At 38.0% G+C, this 19595-nt stretch overlaps 2 long non-coding RNA genes across 3 annotated transcripts in view; one reads left to right on the forward strand and one right to left on the reverse strand.

Annotated features, from left to right (window-relative positions):
* Nucleotides 1-9882, forward strand: part of LOC145732267 (uncharacterized) — a 31943-nt gene extending 22061 nt beyond the window's left edge. For both annotated transcript variants that reach the window (XR_014178982.1, XR_014178983.1), the window contains exon 7: nt 8995-9882. This is a non-coding gene — a long non-coding RNA (uncharacterized LOC145732267). The remainder of the gene's footprint in view (nt 1-8994) is intronic.
* Nucleotides 9883-14702: 4820 nt separating this feature from the next.
* LOC145732268 (uncharacterized) lies at nt 14703-18131 on the reverse strand. The gene is made up of 2 exons (XR_014178984.1): nt 15132-18131; nt 14703-15050 (listed from the first exon to the last, which is right to left on the reverse strand). It is a non-coding gene; the product is annotated as an uncharacterized LOC145732268 (long non-coding RNA).
* Nucleotides 18132-19595: the final 1464 nt, after the last annotated feature.

Here is a 19595-nt window from a genome sequence, read left to right on the forward strand (position 1 = left end):
CCTGTACAATTTTGACAATTTTTTTTAATGTTAGAGGACGATTTTTCTTTTAATTTTTATGCACGTTACCAAATAGTTATAAAAACATAACTTTCTATGGACGAATGAACATGATGAACTTTTGCTATCGCAAAACTATAACATTAGTTTGTTGTGGTTTTTCTTTAATAACTAACCTAAAGTGTATTAACACCTTTAGTTTCACTATAGAATAACTGTTGGCTGTATTCAACCAACCATTTAACTTTGACAACGTTCTATGATTTCTTATCGATTTATAATACAGGCTAAATTCCATAGGGAGGGTAGATCCAAAAACGTCTTGAACAGACTATTTTGTGTAATTAGACCAACTTGTAATTAAGTTTGCGCACGAATATTCTGGCTCACACACCAATATTAAGAATCATTAATTGACTAATGCCATTTAATTATTCTATTTATCTCTACATTGAAATTATGTTAAATGACATCATTAAACGTAATTACATTATTTATATTCTCATAGTGCAGACATAAAAGCTGATCCCAGAAAACTTAAGGTCACCCCAACAAGATAAAAATGTCTTAAAAACTCGCCTGTGGCATGATCCCAAAATCTTTTCTTCGTTATCGATGACGTCAAGAGGCTTAGCGCCCTCTGACCTGAATTTTTTCGGAAGAGGAACCATAAGCGCGCCTAATTCTTTTTCAATCTCTCGAAGGTGGTGCAACAAGAGAAAAAAGTGAGCCTACATAAGAAGTAAAAAAGGTATACCGTGGGAGGAGGACCGTTCACCTGCTGTTTGAATCACGGCGGTCACAAAGCGTTACACTCCGTGGGAACCTCTCGCGGTACCACCTGTATTATTCCTTTTCTCAACATTCGCACAGATCTTTTTACCCGGTCGGGCGGTACCAAGTCGATTCGTTAAGTACTCCAGGCAATCAGGTGTAATGCACCGAGGTAGGTGCAACCTTTACGGTTCCTCCGCACCCAAAATTTAGCTGATTAATAGCCACTTGAGTCAAGGATTCTCAGGAATTATTGTTATGCGGAAATTTCCTGGTTTTAGGTGCAAAACACTTGTGGTTTTCACCTCTAAACCTATAGAAAAGTCAGTTAACCACTACTTAACTGAGACTGGTATCAGCCAGCTCTAAGTTGTACTCAGTTGAGGATTGGTTGAGGTCACAGTTTCGTCATGCACCGTAACGTTCTGGACTGAACTGAGATATCGTTAGGTTCTTATCAGTGATGATGGTGTTTTCACAGGTGTTACGCACCCAAATAATCCCACTTTGATGTGTTTGCCTCCAGTTACGGTATTTCTCAATCGACACTGATAAGGCGAAGCATGGGAAAATTGAATAAAGCCTACATAAATTTATGCCCTGCCATGAAAGGTCATTCGAGACAGAAAACCGATACACCCAGTCAATTTTTCAACATTCCCCCGGGAATTCGAAAGGTTAACCTCGTAAACGCACGTAAAGGTCGATTACCAATCATAAATAATTAATATTGTCCATTAGTCCGTTTGTTTATACAGGTGCCATCTCGTGTCTGCAAGTTTCTGACGTCATCTATTTGTAGTAGTTAAGGTTTCTTCAAAGAGTCTGCTGGCAATTTTAACCAAAGTTTGGCACGACCTCATTTTGAATTTTCCAGAAAGTTATTTGTGCGATAAATTCGTTGGTTGAAATGCATTTTTTTTCTCAAAAATTACGTATTTTGAAACCAATTTCCCATATTATCGCTGATTTATACCTATCAAAATCGAGTATGACGGCTGTAAGTTAATGTTTGGTCCAGTGCAATATCTCAGAAGCCTGGGCTACAGAAGCAAATTGTTGAAAATTGATAGATGTGTGCCTTATCTATTTTAATTCTAGCGGCTTTGTAACTTTTATGGTTTTTGAGATCAATTAATTAATAATTTGAATATATTGCTTTTATTAGTCACCACCCAAAGAGACTAAAATTTTGTTCAAAATATTTCCTGCATTTGTTTACAAAATGGCAACACTCTGTTGTAAATGTTTCCCTTGTAAATTCGGCAAAAACGATCAATCATTCTGATTCTTAACTGTGAACACCTCGAACAGGTGTTCAACATGCCATCAGGTTTGCTTTAGTGTTTCACTAAGAAGACAAAGTGAAGTAGGAGATGCTTTGTTGTAAAAGACTCACCTTGACCCGATCAATTATTCATTAATCGTACATGATCGTTAATACTCATTTACTTAATAGATACTTCAAAATTGTCATTGTTGTAATATTCTGCAGAAAAATCCAACTCTGACTGAAACTATGGCCTTTGTTCAAGGAAATGGAAAAAAAAGACAATCTGTCACTAATCGGATAGTTAGGATTAGGCATGCGCTTAACTTTAGTTCATTTGTAGTTTTGACTAAAATGACTAAGCGACCGTTGTCGTATTAAGTGGTAGGTCACGCATACGTCATTAATCCCTTGTCCAATTACTGGACTAATGAAGCGGCCACGTGACCGAGACGACGTTTCGACATTATCGTGGCATTACCATCATCAAAGCTGGGACATTATTAAACGTCGAGACGCGTGGCCGATTGACAATGGGGTCGTTTCTCGTGACGCGCCCCCGTATAATCAACATTGTGGGAACGCCGCTGGTAGGTTGGCACAGGGGTGGAGTATTTGCGATTGTGCGGCACGAATGGGGGTGTCCCTGTTGCCATTTATTTGACATTTATTACCGTGGATTTTGCCTGAAAAAAAGCTGGACTGACTATATAGCCGCTTCATTATTTAAATATCTATGTATACGTCAACGATAACCTTATGGGTTAACTGATGCTGGTTTATTTTAGGCACGGGCCTAATTAGGGTCACTATTTTAAGAACGACCTTCTGTTTGATGATCCTAATATCGTTATCAAACCAAATAGTAAAACACCATGTTTTTTGGTTTAGTTAATTCAAGAAAGTATAGTCTAGTAGTAGACCTACGACTGGTAAGTTTACGAGCCATTCAGAAGTTTTAAGTTTATTTTAATCACCAATTACTACGAAATGCCTGTTATGCTTCAACTACTTATAAATAATTACAGCAGGTACTTGCTAACCTATTTTATTAAGTAAATTCATAATTGCAATTCTAGCATGTACTAAACTAAACCATTGCACTAAAATATTGTCAATGTTTTATCACTTTGACCTAGAGAATACGAAAAATTTCACATTCTCGGAAGATGTAATTTAAAAAATGACTTTTACATTAACCTTGGCTCTAATAAATTGCTACTTGCGAAACTCTCGTGCTTTTTGATAAAAAAATTGTTTCAAAATACATAGTTATCATTCTCTTAAAAGCACATTAAGAGTAATGTAAGTATTTTATTATTTTAAAAATAGTACTCAATGCTATAAATCAATGAGAAATTTGGTCATCAGTCATGTGACTGACTTGACATTTTGATTGGTTTTTCTTTACTACCATAAAGCAAACTTTAAGTGTTACTTGATGATGAAAAACTTTCGACTATTGACATTTTAAGTAATAAGGAAGTTTTGTATTGCAGCCTTATAAATGCAGTTTGTGTGAAAAGGTTAATTACACTGCACTTTATATTTTTTCGAAATAGAAATTGCTATTCAAATTTTTTTTTTCCGTGGGGGGTTGCTAGTCCCCCATCGGGCGCCTCCCCAGGTGGCGGATAGGGGAATGCCTCCCAGATATGGGTGGTACCGAGGAAATCAAATACTCGGGGCGGACCAAAACTAGCACCTAGGATACGACGGCCTCCATGTTAGGAGCGGTAATCCGACAGCGTCTGTTCTCCACGTAGGAGCGGCTGAAAAATATAGTCAGGAAAGCAACGGGAAACTACCTGTCTTATATATATTCCCCAAGACATCACAATGGATACACAAAATCAAGAAACGGCCCTCAGTCCCGGGCACCCCTTAAATGGGGAGAGGGTGCTAAGAATCCCCCGGTCTTCCAAAGATGTCTTTAAAATGAACCAGGAAAGGAGAATTGGCACGTGGAATGTGCAAAGTATGTACCAGGCCGGAAAGGCGGCAAACATAGTGAAAGAGATGAAACGACTCCAGATAGACATATTAGGATGCAGCGAAACAAGATGGCCAAATTCCGGTCACTGCGTCATAAACGAATATCACATGTATTTCTCTGGAGACAATACCACTAGAAACAAAAACGGAGTAGCAATAATTCTTAATAGTCAAACCAACATGACCGTAAAAGGATTTATCCCTGTTTCGAATAGGGTCGCGCTAGTCAAGATCAAGGCTAAACCATTTGACCTCAACATCATACAATCATATGCTCCAACATCCCAAAGCAATGAACAAGAAATAGAGGAGTTCTATGAACAGCTTAGAACTGCTTTCAAACACACAAAGAAGGAAGAAGTTAATATAATGCTGGGCGACATGAACGCTAAGATCGGACAGGGAAAGGTTGAGGATGTGGTTGGTGGTTTCGGGCTGGGAGTGAGAAATGAGAGAGGGGAACGTTTAATAGAATTCTGCCAAGAAATGGACATCACAGTTATGAACACTTTTTTTAAACTACCGCCCAGAAGACTATACACATGGAGATCCCCGGTTGATAACAACAATAGAACAGTGAGAAATCAGATCGACTATATAATGATAAATAGAAGATATCGCAACGCGGTTGTCTCTTGTAAGACATACCCAGGCGCGGACATACCGTCAGATCACAACCTGCTACTAGCTCGTACTAAACTTCGATTGAAGAAGATAGACAAAAGGAAACCCTCAAAGGTTGCTGACATGCGAAAACTCAAACAGGATGACGTACTCCAACAAACAAAGGAGAGGCTAAACAAGGAAATCAAAACTATACTTGAAGACAGCAACCAAGAAACAGAAATAGAAGACCTATGGAACAAAATAAAAGTATCAATAACCTCCGTCACAAAAGAAGAGCTAGGACCGGATAGGACGGTAAAAAGACAACAATGGATGACAGATTCTATCTTGGAACTTATGGAAGAGAGAAGACAACACAGAAACAGAGACAATGTAAAATACAAGGAACTACACAGAAGAGTCCTCAGAGCAATTAAGGACGCCAAGGAATGCTGGCTAAAAGAAAAATGTGTCGAAATCGAGATCTTACTACAAAAACACGACAGCTTCAACCTCCATAAGAAAATAAAGGAAACAACAGGAAGACACCAAAGACGGGGTCAAGGAATAATCTTGGACTCGAATGACAACATCATTACCGAGACTGACAAAAAGCTTACAAGATGGAAGCAATACATGGAGGAACTTTTCGGAGACGAAAACATCGATAATATGCCCGTCAGAGTCGGCGAAGAAGGACCTACCATCACACAGGAGGAAGTAGAATCAGCTATTAAACGACTAAAAAACAACAAAGCTCCTGGGCCAGACCAGATTCATGGAGAAGTACTCAAACTGCTAGACCCAGAACAGATGAAACTGCTGACCAACCTCTTCAACAAGATTTACACAGGCGGACAAATACCAAATGACTGGCTGTTGTCAACATTCATTCCACTTCCCAAAAAGGCAAATGCAACTAAATGCTCTGACCACAGAATAATCAGCTTGATGAGTCATATCCTAAAAGCGTTCCTTAATATCATCCAAGCACGTGTATATAGAAGACTCGACGAGAGAATAAGCGATACACAATTTGGTTTCAGGAAAGGACTCGGCACTCGAGAGGCCTTGTTCTCCATACAGGTCCTGATCCAACGAGCACGAGACGTCAACGCAGACGTCTTTGCATGCTTCATAGATTTCGAAAAGGCCTTTGATAAAGTCCAACATGGTAAACTTATCTCAATCCTACGTGAATCAGGAATCGACGACAGAGACACAGATATAATATCAAAGCTATACCTACAACAAAGAGCCATTGTACAGGTCGAAAACGAAACATCTGAAGAGTTTAATATAAGGAAAGGAGTGCGCCAAGGTTGTATACTGTCGCCTCTTCTATTCAACGTATACTCGGAACATCTATTTAAAGAGGCATTGGAGAACATGGAGGATGGAGTTGTGATAAACGGGGAAATAATAAACAACATAAGATATGCTGATGATACCGTCCTTATAGCAGACACGGCTGAAGGACTTCAGAGACTCATAGACCGTGTAGAGACCGCATGCAACAGATATGGTATGAACATAAACTGTAAGAAGACACACATACTGATTGTCAGTAAAAACACCATTGGAAACTTACAGTTTACCGCCAACAATGTAGCTCTCACAGTAGCCGAGACAGTTACATACCTGGGCTGTACCTTGAATAAGGATTGGGATCACTCTCGAGAAATAAGATGCCGAATCGAGAGAGCAAGAGGTACATTCAACAAGATGCGTAACGTACTGTGCAGTCTATCTCTCAACATCCATACCAGAATAAGAGTTTTAAAATGCTATGTACTCTCAACCCTCCTATACGGGGCAGAAGCGTGGACCCTTACTGATGCCTCATCTAAACGCATAGATGCATTTGAGATGTGGTGCTATCGCCGCATGCTAAGAATCCCATGGATACACCATGTATCAAACGACACAGTACTGCAACGCATCGGTGGACAACTAGAATTCCTACCAAACGTCAAACGCAGAAAACTGGAATACTTTGGGCATATCATGCGAGGTGAAAAATACCACCTTCTTCAACTCATACTACAGGGAAAAATAGAGGGCCGAAGGTCAGCAGGACGCAGACGAATATCATGGCTGCGAAATCTGCGAACATGGACCGGAATGACGTCAACAGCACTATTCAGAGCGGCGGTGAATAGAGTGATTTGGACCAATGTGATAGCCAACATCCACAGAGGATAGGCACTTCAAGAAGAAGATTCAAATTTTGAGATCTGAAACATCATTAGCTCAAATAGTCTCTTCTCTGTTCATTGACTTTTGACGGTTGCGTCACTGACTTCTAAATGTTCCTGACAATCTTCTAAAACGGAAACCTCTGCATGTGTTTTTAACCTTCCCAGAGTTGTTTTAAATTGTCTAGGACCACTTTGAATGTGCCAAAGACCTCTAAATGCTGCTGAGAACTTTCTGAAAACTTCCAGAGTTCTATACAACTGTCTGAATCTTTTCCAGAACTGTTTTAAATTGCTAGAAGCCTCTAGAACTATTTTCAGACCTCTAAATGCTATTGAGAACGTTCTAAAAAGTGCCAGAAAGTCTACAAGTGTCTTAAACCTTCCCAGGATTGTTTCAAATGGTCAGAAGCGTCCAGGACTGACAACGTTCTAAAAAGTGCCAGAGGCTCCTAAATGCGACTGAAAACTCTATAAAAATAAGTTTTCTAAATGTTTAATTTGGGTTTTTGATATGGTTATTTATGGATTATTGTTACAAAAGCTTCAGTATTATAGATTTTCGTGTATTGTATGTAATGATGATTTATTATGTATGTATGAATCTGATTTGGTTCAAGTAACAAGAGGTGTGCCTCAGGGAAGTGTATTAGGCCCTGTACAATATACCATATACGGCTGATCTTGTGAAGCAGGTTAGATTTTGCTCAGTTCACTTATATGCGGATGATACCCAGCTCATTTATGGCTTCGCACCTGAGAATGCGTGTTTTGCACTTGAAAGAATCAATAAGGATTTGGCAGATGTATGGTCAAGTAGGAATGGACTCTCTCTTAATGTGGAAAAATGTTCGTATCTTTTGATCGGTTCAAAAAGTAATACACAGAAAAAGTGGAATATGACAGAAACTTGGGAGTGATGTTTGACAGTAATCTTAATTTGGAATATCATGTTAATTAAAAAGTAACTAGTTCAGTCATTAAGCTGAGACAGCTACACAAGCTAAACTTAGGATTGTGGAATCATTAATTGTGTCTCAGTTTGATTACTGTAATGTTGTGTATTATAATTATCTAAGTAAGGAATATAAGGACAAAGTACAGAAGCTTCAAAATTCAGCAATGAGAAAATTGGAACCTGTTACCCCTTTGTATATTGAAAAGGGAGTTTTAAAGTATAATTTACGAGTTAGATTGCATTTTAGTATTACAAAGGATTTTAAAAAACCGAACACCTGAATATTTGTGAACTATTTTTTTACACAGGAAAGATTTACATAACTTTAATCTACGAATCATTTTCAGGTTTAATATACCACAACATAGAACTGCAAATTTTGAGAGTTCCTTTCCCTATTTGGCTGTAAGCCTGCTATTCCTAATTCGCCCATGTATGAATTTCTAATAAAATATAAGAGAAATGTGTTTAAGAACTCTAAGTAAGTGACTAGTATGCTTCTAGGCGGCTTTCATTAGGTATTAGCTTAGTATAATCACGTCGGATCTGTTTATATTATCTATACATAATGTACCTGTAGGGACCATGAAAGAACGCAAACGCGTTATTATTATTATTATTATTTGTTGGGGTATAAACGTTGATTAGTTATACTATTATATTTAGTTATAACTTAATAGGTCTGTTCGTAGAGGCAATTTCAAACTGGTTTCCAACTGAAAATCGGAAATTGCTGGCTTTTATTGGTTGAATGCTCACGTGACATTGACATTTTAAAGGTAATGGCCAATAGCTGGACATATTCCTCTGATTATTAGTTGGAGATTCGTTCTGCGAACAGACCTAATATTATAATCATTGTGACGCAAAATTTACAAGTCACTGAACAGATTATACTTCTTTGGAATATAACAAAGTTAGAACATCATCCTGATAGTTGACACAATTCAGGTCATATTTAATCTTAAATATGTTTTCATAACTTTTCACAATATGAGGTAGTAAATAATAAAGAAAATAGATTTGCAATATTCGGTGCCAGCTGTTTTTTTAGACATGTCAGAATGCGAGAAATTTACGCACTACAGTCTGAATAATAAAACAAGTTTATTGAGTGTTTTTGGCATTCTTCGAATTCTTATAGGTGTAGAAAATGTGGGTTGATTATATCTGACGTAGATTTTTTGTTTTAGGTACAAAAATAAGGTTGAACTGTACCGGTTTGGGTGCAAAGCACCTGAACTATCTTAAGGAGGTGAAGATAACGCTAGGTGGAACAACTCATCCTAAACAGGTGAGCTTTTTGTTTACGTACTTTAAAGATTACGACGTTGTTTGCACTGAATATGGCATTAGTTTGTGTAATATTACTCGAAGCTTAGTAATTTTTTGTCAAGGATCCACTTGATTGCGGATCGAACCCCGCTGATGGAAAAAAGCAGTATATTTTCGATCAACAAGTGTTGTGTACCCGAAAAATTATCAGTTCCGCGGTTGACTCACGGATTATTATACTCCAAATTTCGATTCGAGCCATAAAATAAACGCCTTAAAGCGTAATCGCTGTTTAAACACAGGTGTCTTGCACCTGAACAAGTTTGTATGTCCTTAAAATGAACGATTTTTTTCTCTTTCGGATTAAAAACGTTGTCTTCGAGTACCGAACCGAACGGTTCACCTGCACCGGATGAATTCCGCTACTAACGCGCAATTACCAAAGCAATCTCGTTTTTTCTTATTGCTTTTCGATCGTCTTTTTTCTTAGCTATTTCAATTTAGATGCCGTCATTCTAGACTTGGATGTTTTTTCCTCACCAGTATTATCCGTGAAAAGTCTCATCCCAACCAACGGACAAACCTTATTAGATAATTATTTATGCTGGGTTTTGTGCGGCGGATGATCGACTGACGGTAAAATAAAACCAAAGCGGGCAGATTTGTTAAGCCTTCGGACTGAAATTGCTTTACCACCATCCATATCATCGTCGTGATTATTAAAATTGCTTTTTTTATTATGTGAAACAAGCTTCCATTTAAGTTCCCATTATTCACGGTTTATACAACCTTAATTTGTGTATAAATGTGAGTTTGCCTTATTATAATACTTCATTTGACAACATCTAACTTGTGATTGCAGTTATGAGAGTGAATTTGACTAGATTTGATACCACAGCAACTTTTATTTTCTTTTCGAGAAGTTATAAGCCCAAAACTGTTTTGAAGTGAAAAGTTTAGAAGTTTGTTTGAACAAAGGGATTCAAGTGATAACTTGTACGTGGAAACACAGAGTTTTGTTTGTCTCAAATAATCAGTTTGTGGAAATCAATCTTGTCAGATCTTAATTTTTGGTTTGAGGTTGGTGAGCTGGTTTGAGTATGAAAGTTCAATTCAAAAGAGTTTCTACGCCAGTACAATTTTCATTGTTATCTAATTTTGTCGCCTTGTTTAAATATGGTAGAATACATATTTTGGAAAAAATTATTCGTAGTCTATACGTTTACGTACGTTTATTTTAAAAACTTTCTTTAAGAATCAGGGATTTATGGTGGTTTCTTTCTAGTTACTAATTTATTAATTACCAATTTCTCTAGTAAAAGTGCCACTATACACGGTGTCTGAAATATCCTGCAGTATTTAGTTATAATTGAAATTAGAGACATAATAATAATGATATTCTTACTCTACTCTAGCCCTTTCTCCAGAAGGAACATATACCCTACGTAGCAATTTTCTAAGTTGTTAATTGAACAAAACAAATATTCCTGTAAATTAAATAGAACCTGAAGATGGTTCTAAGTCACAAAATATAGAAACTTTCTTATGATGTCTTTGAAATTTCCAGATGCATTGGCTATTGTAATCTTATAATGGTATTTAGGTTTTAAAAAGAGAATTTTAAAGGTTCTGAAGTTGACTTTCAAGATTCTCTAGCTTTAGGGGTAGACTTTTGGTGGGTTCTAGTAAACTTTGATTTAAAAGACAGAAAGCATCAGTCATAACTAATTTTGCAAGTCGTTAAGATGCAGTGGCATACATATACTTTAATAAACATTCTATAACATTACAGGGTGTTCTAGTTAAAAGTTGTCATTTCTTGCTTAATGTTAAGTGTATGGTTTCAAACAAAAAACTCCCACATTTTCTTAAAAAAGGTTAAATAATCTGCTGTTTTTGTGGAAATCTAATTTAAAGTTGTTTTGCACAGTGTAAACATGTATGGATAATAACGACTCACGTTAAATTATTTCCACCGTTCTAACAGGGCATGTCATGGAAACAACTAACATGACACATTGACACTCCCTGAATACACCCTGTACATTCAAAACTATCACTTTTCATTTGAAACTTTTTAAGAAATTCATTTCATTTTGTCCATCCTGAATGTTGTTTTCAAAACTAACTATTCGTAGACCAGTTTTGTTGGAAGAGTCATTCTGACATTACTTACAGAATGAATTTGATGATCTTATATTTTGTCAGTGCTGACAAATCTTAATGCCAATGTCATCAAATTACACACGTAATTGGAAATAATCTTGTATAATTCAAAAATCAAGAACCACTTGTTTGTTAAGAACACACTTGAATTTTGAAAAAGTGCTCGCTTGTGTCTTTGAAATACTAATAATTAGTAATTTAACGTATCATAGTCATTTTGGAGTTTTAATGAATAATTAGTAATCTTCTTCGTCCTTTCTTCTTCATCCTGATATTTACTAATCAAATTCTTTAATGTGTTGAAACACGTTTATACTCATTTTTCATCAGGTTTGCTTTGTAGTTCAACTTGACATTCAGATTTAAAAAATATGGCAAGGTTACCCCGAAAGTTAAAACAGTTTCGGTCGAGATTTACAAATTGTCCAATTAATCACAAAAGGTACCAGGGCCGCAAATCGGGCAGGCCCTGAGGCCAGTTTCGGCGCCGCGGTGTCGGCATACTCAGGTGCGCTCGGCGGTACCGGTGCCGTTGGGTTCTCACGTGTGAACCACCCACGGTAACGGCCCCGAGAGACGCTGACTATTGCGTTTCGAACCCATAAATAAATATCGTATACCTACTACATTGTTTGGCCGGTCATCTCCGTCAATTTCAGTTGCTGAGAGCTTTGTGACGTCGTGGTACCGAGTACCACCTTGAACGTTTCTTGGTTGCCGATAAGCGAGAAGGTGAACGTCTTCGGTTTGAGAAAAAGTTCTAGATTAGAATGTGGTTGAAAAAAAAAGGAGAGGAATAGAAAGCCCGCACGGCTTCTTCGGTGTGGGAGTGCCGGCGGAGCCGCTAATTGCACAACGAGATCAGAAATCACTGTTGCTGGAAAGTCAGATCGATTTATCATTTCATTTACTCTGTTGCCACGTTTTCTCTTCTAGTAACCCCAGTCACAATGCTGTTCGAGCATCACTAATTGGTCACCCATTTTATTGAGGATCCAACTGGTTACCAACCACAGATTCCACTGAAAAACCAGAGTGAAAGAGAGATATAGACTCGATAAGATGATGCTGAAGAGAGACAACGGCAACGCCGATCAGTTGCAGGTGGACCACGATCGAGAGGCTCCAGATCCGGGCGATCGGTCGGCGCCCCTCAGTCTGACGCACACCTGCAAGGCCCGCGGCCAAATTCGCGACCTTTGCCAATCATAATAAAGTTTTGGGATTGTCTACGGTAATGCTGATTGATGTTCTGGCCTCGGTTTAAATTCGTTTCGCCGTCGAACCCGGGAATTTGGCTCCCAAACGTCTTGCTCACCATCGGTGCAAAACGGCCAGAGTTACGTTTAAGGGTAAACATTCCCATAAAATTGCGATTATTCAGGCGAAAATCAGGTGTTTTACAGGGGAATCGTAAAACTGATGATACGAGGAGCGTTTGAAATTATGTGTTGTAGTTCAAACATTTACTTTTGTTAGGCCCCCAATTAGAAAATCTATAAACATAAATAATGTCAAATCCAAATTAACGGACATCTTCTCAAAAAACCCATCAGTCAATTTTCTGCCCTTGTGCCACAAGTGCAGCATTTGTGTAATTCGCAGCCAGTGTGTACTGTTAGTCGTAATTTACCAAATTAATTACCGTTTTTTACCGGTAACTTACAATGACCATTTATTCCATCATTCATTATACCAGATTCGGTGGTTCCTTCGAAACAAAAAAAGCAAAAGAGGAATTTTTCTCCAAAGATTTTTGGTGAAATGCGCTTGATTTTGGTCATTTAAGTCCTGCCATTTGGCGACAGTCGCTGTGTGCGACCACGTTTTTAACCAAAATAGCTACAGAAATATTAGACTGTCCGGATACAACATGTGTCACCAAAAGGTCATTTTCTGCCTTCGGAAATATTCACAACAAAAAGCGAAATAGGCTTACTAATGACAGAGCTGCAAAGCTACTGTTTATTAGTTGCAATTTAAAACTGGAGAAACTATAGGAAGTTTTAAATTTGCAAGAGGATGAGAATGAGACTGATGAGAATTCGGATATTTGTGTGGATGAAGATGATCATGAAACTAGTTACCCAACGAAATAAATTACGAAAGATTCAAAAAATGGTAATAAAATCTGCGTTCCTACAGCTTTACTTTGATAGAAACTAGTTTAATCCCTTTGCCTCACATGTACCAGAGTAACTCCTTTTTCGAGACATCCCAAGAGGAATCAAAATTCGAACAAAACCGTTATTGCGACATACGTGTTGGCTGCTTATTCTTTTAAGTAAATGTGTAGGTTTGTGTATACAGATGTCTGTTATTGTGGGTTAATTTCGCAGTCATAATGTAGATGATCAGTGCTGGGTCACAACATGCCGTTAGCCTCGCCATTTTTGACTAATCTCAAGATCTCACCATATATCCGTGCATATTTCAACGAATGAGATGAAGTGAAGGTGAAAGTTATTGTTGTATTAAGCTGATTTCCAATTATGTGGGTTTTTTGTTACCATTTTGGCACTTTTCTGTAGGTGATGAGAGTCGTTTGTATATTTCGACAGACTGCATTGGCCATACTATTTTTGGGTTCATATTAGTACAGAATGTAAAAAAAAACAGTTTTTGAGATTATGTTTTTATAATAACTTTGGAGGGAAGACGAATAGTTTCTTTATTCTTGGCTCCTCCAAGTTTGTGATTAAAGTACTATTGGATTTGACATTTTGGATGAAAGTAATACTCTCTCTCTATCTCCTCCTCCTTATACTCCTGGACATCAACCTATAATTTTGAATTTTGCACTCTAGCTCATCTGTATCGTCTTCTTTAATTCTTCTTGATATTTAATTTGATGTTTTTGAAGATTGTCTGATGGCAAACGTTTTAGTTTTGTTAATTTATTTCTTTCCTTTATGTAATACTACAAAGTATCAAAAGTAATTCTTTCTATAGCCATTTTTATCAACTTGTTTACAACACACATCCTTTGGTTCATCCTCAATATTAGGTAGCTTCAAACCACTTTTTTTTTTGCTTCTTTTCCGCACTCAATTGTTCATACATTTCTGTCTTCCAGTCATTCTTTTGTGGAATTTCTCATTATCTATTTATTTCTTACTAGACAATATCACACAAAAGCTATAATAGCCACAGTTGTGAAATCCTTTGATAGCTGGTTTGAAACACGTCAACAAGGCTGCAACAGTCTTTCGTGGTTTTGCTAGTCTAGTCCTTCAGCCTTTGTTAAACTGAACCCATCTGTGTACTGGCAAAGCTTCTTTTACAGAAGACGAACCCTTTAAAAGACAATAGATTTACCGTTCTCAACAAAAAGATCAGCAAGTCAAATATGTTTTACCAAATTCGATTTCTTATGCTGCAGTTTGTGAAACAGTTTGTAATTTATATGAATAGTTAGACCATTGAAACTGAAATTCATGCAGAAATTAAGAAAAACCACTATCACTTCATAATTTATTCAATTACCTTTTAAGTCGTACAGTAATACAGTTTGTAGAAAAATACTAATAAAAACATGCCACATAGGTTTGCAGATTGAGGACAGTGAAATGAGGAACTTGTGCGCCAAAGATGAATTGTCAGCATTTGGGCCATAAATAACTTAGTTTTCACCCCCCAGAATTTTTTGACCGCACCCGGTACATCGGTCACGGTAGCATCGTCAATCGGTTCGGTACCACCCATTTGAAAATCCATCCACCTGCAACGCACGACAAAGACGGCATAACGGCGTAGGCGTGCAGGCGACAAAGAGGGAACGATGGCGACAGAGTGTCGTGGAATGCGGCTGAAACGAATGTAATTTTACCTGTTGCGTTGCGCGCTCGCTTAGAATGGGATTTATCTCCTTTTTTGGAACATTACTAACAGGAGTTTTATGTAAATGTTGGTGGCGTCTTGGTCGTTTTTAGGACGAACCAGGCGCGACGGGATCCATCATTATAATTGTTCGTTAGAGCGGGCAATTGCCTCCCCGAGCTGCCCACTTGCTCCGCCGCCAATTACCGCATTACATTGCTACTAATAAGGATTTCCTCCTCGGTTATTAAGATCGAGGAATTGGCCATTGGTGTTTGTCCGACGCTACCGGTTAAATTGCCTCCAAGCGGTCAACTAACACCTGCAGATTTCTTCGTTTACGATCAACCACATGTCGAGCTAAAGACGATTCCTGGAGGATACGCGAGGGGGAACAGGTTGAATTCGACCGATGAAGACTGTTATAACAGTGAACGATTAGTCAGAACCATCTTTAATGTCTTATGACAACCACAAGGTACTCATAGTTCAGAAATGCGGATTCCAGGTTGAATAAGTGCGCTAAATGAGTCTACCTATGATTCAACAAACTAATTTTAACATAATAATAACCTGTGGGGGAATAGAAGCAGAATAAGATAACAGACTTGATTCAATCATGCTTTATTAAAGTGTTGACTCCCACTGCACAGTCTTTTGTGTACATGAATTGCAGGTTAAATGGAGTAGTTCGATTGAGTAGTCAGTGAATACCCAAAAATCTTAGTAAGCTCGTAACTTAATAAGTCTATTATTTGAAATTAGGGATTGTAGGAAAAGTGAGTTTCTTTTTCTAAGCATGGTGGTAGATACAAGGAAGGGATAAGGAAACAACTCATCTTTGGACATAAGCCTCCTCCAGTCTTTTCCACTCTTCCCCGTCTGCCGCATGGTTTACCCATCTACTTCCAATGTGTTTTCTCAAGTCATCCGCCCACCTCATCAGGGGTCTTACTCTGCTTCTTTTATTTTCCCATGGTCTCCAGTTTCGAATGCATTTGTTCCATTGGTCGTCTTTTTCTCTGTTCTATCATCTTATTCTTTTGCCTCTTAGTATTTTATTTAGGAGAGTATCTTCTGCTTTTTGGTTTTCTTTTATCATTTTCCTGATAGTCTTATTCACTTCTACGTATTCTATCGACTTTCTTTTCCCTTCTTTGTTCAGGTTCTGTCTTTCCTCCATGAGTTTCTTGGTCTCATCTGTGATGTCACTCTCATTCTTTCTTTTCTTCTGTGTGAGTTATTTTCCAACTTTAATCATGGTTTTTGTTAGGGTATTGTTTATTTTATCTATATTTCCATTATTGCTGTTCAGGTTTGGTGTTAGTTGTTCCTTTAGTGTATGTTTAGTTGATTTTAGTTACTACAAATTGGGATTAATTATATGAATGTTTCCCCTCATTGTGACAGACAACTGAGTGTCAATGTCAAAGTCTATATCGTATAGCGAATCACACATCTGTGGGTAACTGGTATACGCATAAAACCGGTACTACTGGCTGGTTGCGTTAAATCCTAATTATTCTCCCGCGGCGACCAGGAAATAGCAACAATAACAACAGCCGCAGACAACGTCGAACGGGAAAAAAGCCACCGACTAATAACCATAGGTGAAGCTGTAAATATCATACCAAGCTCAAAGGTAGTACCGGTTAATTAATTACAAACGTGTAGTAAAAAAATCGGCGACCTTCGCGTTATAGCAACAAAAGTGGCGCCACTTCTACGAAGAAAATATGGCGGTTTTAGCGTAAAAAAACGCCGCGAGAAACGATTTTTTTAATGGGAGAGTTTTCGGTTCTTTTTCCTAAGGAAACGAGAAAAAACGTATTGTACCGGACGGTATACCTTTTATGGACAACGTATGCGACTGCATTACGGCAGACAGGTACCTGTGGCTCTCTTCTCGGAATCCTCTGTATTTCATTCGGATTCCTTTTTTTGTCGAAAATATTTGGGTCCGTCGACGCATTTTCTCACGTTTTTATTATCTCCTTCTACGTACTCGTCCGGTGAATAAGTTTCCATCGTCAGGTGTTCGGTCACCAAGTATACTCGCGGTCTTCTGCGTTTTGAAGTTGCAATGTCAACTTCTTGTGCGCTTACCGACTGGTCTGCAACATTTTTTTTTTTTTAATTGCACCAGTTACCACAAATTTCATTGCCATTCATACTTGCAAGCATTCTGCCTTACACTTGCTACTATGATCTAAGAACTCAACAAGACGAAGAGTTTTGTTGTGTTAGAGAAGAGCATCCAAGCAGTGAGAATTGTTTTAATATGAACTGGATAAAAACCCTTGTTGCTGATGGTAGAAAAGTCATTTATCCAATCAGCATCCCGTATCTTTAATTGGAATTGCTTAAAGAAGTAAGTTTCAGATGCCCGTATCGTAGTTAAAGTGACATAGGTTGGCTTGTTCATATTGAGCTTCTAATGATTTATGGCGTTTCCAAAGATATCAAAGTCATTGTGCTTAGTAAATGTGATATTCTTGTTAAACATAATGTCTCGTTATTAACTGAATTAAAATATTTGGGAAAAAGTTTTGATCAGGCTAAAGATGTCATCCGATTAAAAGATTTAGTTATCTGATGGAGATGGTATAGTTACTAGGATAACTATCTCTCATCTGGGAAGTGTCTTCATTCCTATGTTTTTTTTATCTTGTAACATCTGTAGTTGTTTTAGTCCTGTCCTAGAAATATGGAGCTCAGATGTTTCAACCCTTTCCTCCCTCAGAAAACAAATTGACCCCCGCTCAAATGAAGTAATTACCAACTTTAGATGGTCGTGTAGGGTAGGTCTCTCTTCGATCACCAATTGCTCAGCCGGCTACAATCTGAATGAGCACATTTTCATAAGATTTTAACAGTTTACCCCAAAAGAAAAGGAAACTTTCCTCATTTGCAAAGAAAGCACTAAAAATTCCGCCATACTACTACTGCTACACTTCAACACTTAATGAGACAAACGAAGAGTGGTTTAAGTTAAGCTTGGATCTGCAGCTGGATTCGGCGGTTAAGAGAGAGTGAAAATGGCTTCCCCGTGTTTAAATAGCGAGGGTACAACTGAAAACGCGGTGGGGACTATCGAAACTAACCATATCTTCCAGAGTACGTTTTCATCCACAAAATAGCAAAAAACAGGAAACAGAATAAAAAAATTAATTCAAAACCAGCTTAAGTTGACAGCTAGACCGAACAAGCAGATACTCTGGCACGAAAAGGGGCATCAGCGCCACTGATCGGGCCAGAACCATTCTGCCTTGGGAAAGCATATGTCCAGGAAGAACTTAATAAAGCTGAAGAAGAACTGAGAGCAACGCACTGGCAAAGACTTTTGCAGGCCAAAGATCTCCTCGGCAATTTTAACCGAGCAAGATCGAAAACACTGATTAACCTCAGCAAAATTAGTCTCGAGGGATTAACGGGGTTTCTAACGGGTTGATTGTCGACTCAGAGAACACCTAAGGAAGCTAGGCCTAGAAGAGGACAGTACCTGCAGGTTTTGCAGAGAAGAACCAGAAACATCCCACCACATCTTGCTGGAGTGTTATGCTGTACGCCACAGAAGTCAAGTCAACGCCACTCAAGATCCTGAAATTCCTAAAGGAACTAAATCTTGAGGGGCTGCTATGAACAAGGAAACCTTGAGATAGCAGAAGAAGATGGGGTACTAATCAGGTCGCAGTACCTCTGTCACCATCCACACCACACCAACCTAAAACTTACAGAAATAAACTAATTTAAATTAAGTGTGAAGCCAAAATAATTATTTATGCCAATATCAAGTACTTGAACCGTAACATACTTGTTATGAATCCGAATCAGAACTTTATTAATCATTTTTGTAATTTCAAAGAACTCGTATTTAATGAGATAAGAAGCATCTAATGAATGGGCAGAAGATTGTGCAGGTAATCAAGAGTAATAATTAATTAGAGCATATTTGTTTTTAAAAGAAGATTTATCTGAATGTTAACTTTTAGAAAGATCAGATTTGGTTTGAAGGTGATATTTACGTTTGTCAGAACTAGTTTCAACATGTCAGAACATGATCCAGGCATTATTGTCGGACAAAGCTGGGCTAAAAAACGCACATGTGCATACACCCGATCGGGTACCGACTCGCAAGTCAAATAACGACCTATCGGCACGTTGTTTTCGCGACAGTTGGTTTATTGGAACCATCTTTATATAAAGAAGAAGAGAAAAAAGGAATTTCTTTGAAGAAGCAACCGGGGTAGGATGAAACACGTGTGCACCGAGATGACTCCGTACTATGCGGCTTTATGGTAGTGTGCGTTCCGGGCCGGTACCACTTGCACAGACTATTTTTTCTATTTGTACGGTTCCATATGGTACTTTTTCTCATCCTCAGTATGGTTTATGATAGACGAGTTGCGGAATTTTGAGAAAGTTGACGTTTCTAATGATGGACTGCTGTGGGGATATTATAAAATTTGCATAAGGCATTAATCATTAGCAGTCAGTAAAAAAACTTGCATTGAAAGTGATCATGACTAAGTAT

Source organism: Ips typographus, linkage group LG7 (genome assembly GCF_016097725.1).
Source record: "Ips typographus isolate SLU linkage group LG7, UJ_Ityp_2.0, whole genome shotgun sequence".
In the NCBI taxonomy this organism is placed as follows: Eukaryota; Metazoa; Arthropoda; class Insecta; order Coleoptera; family Curculionidae; genus Ips; species Ips typographus.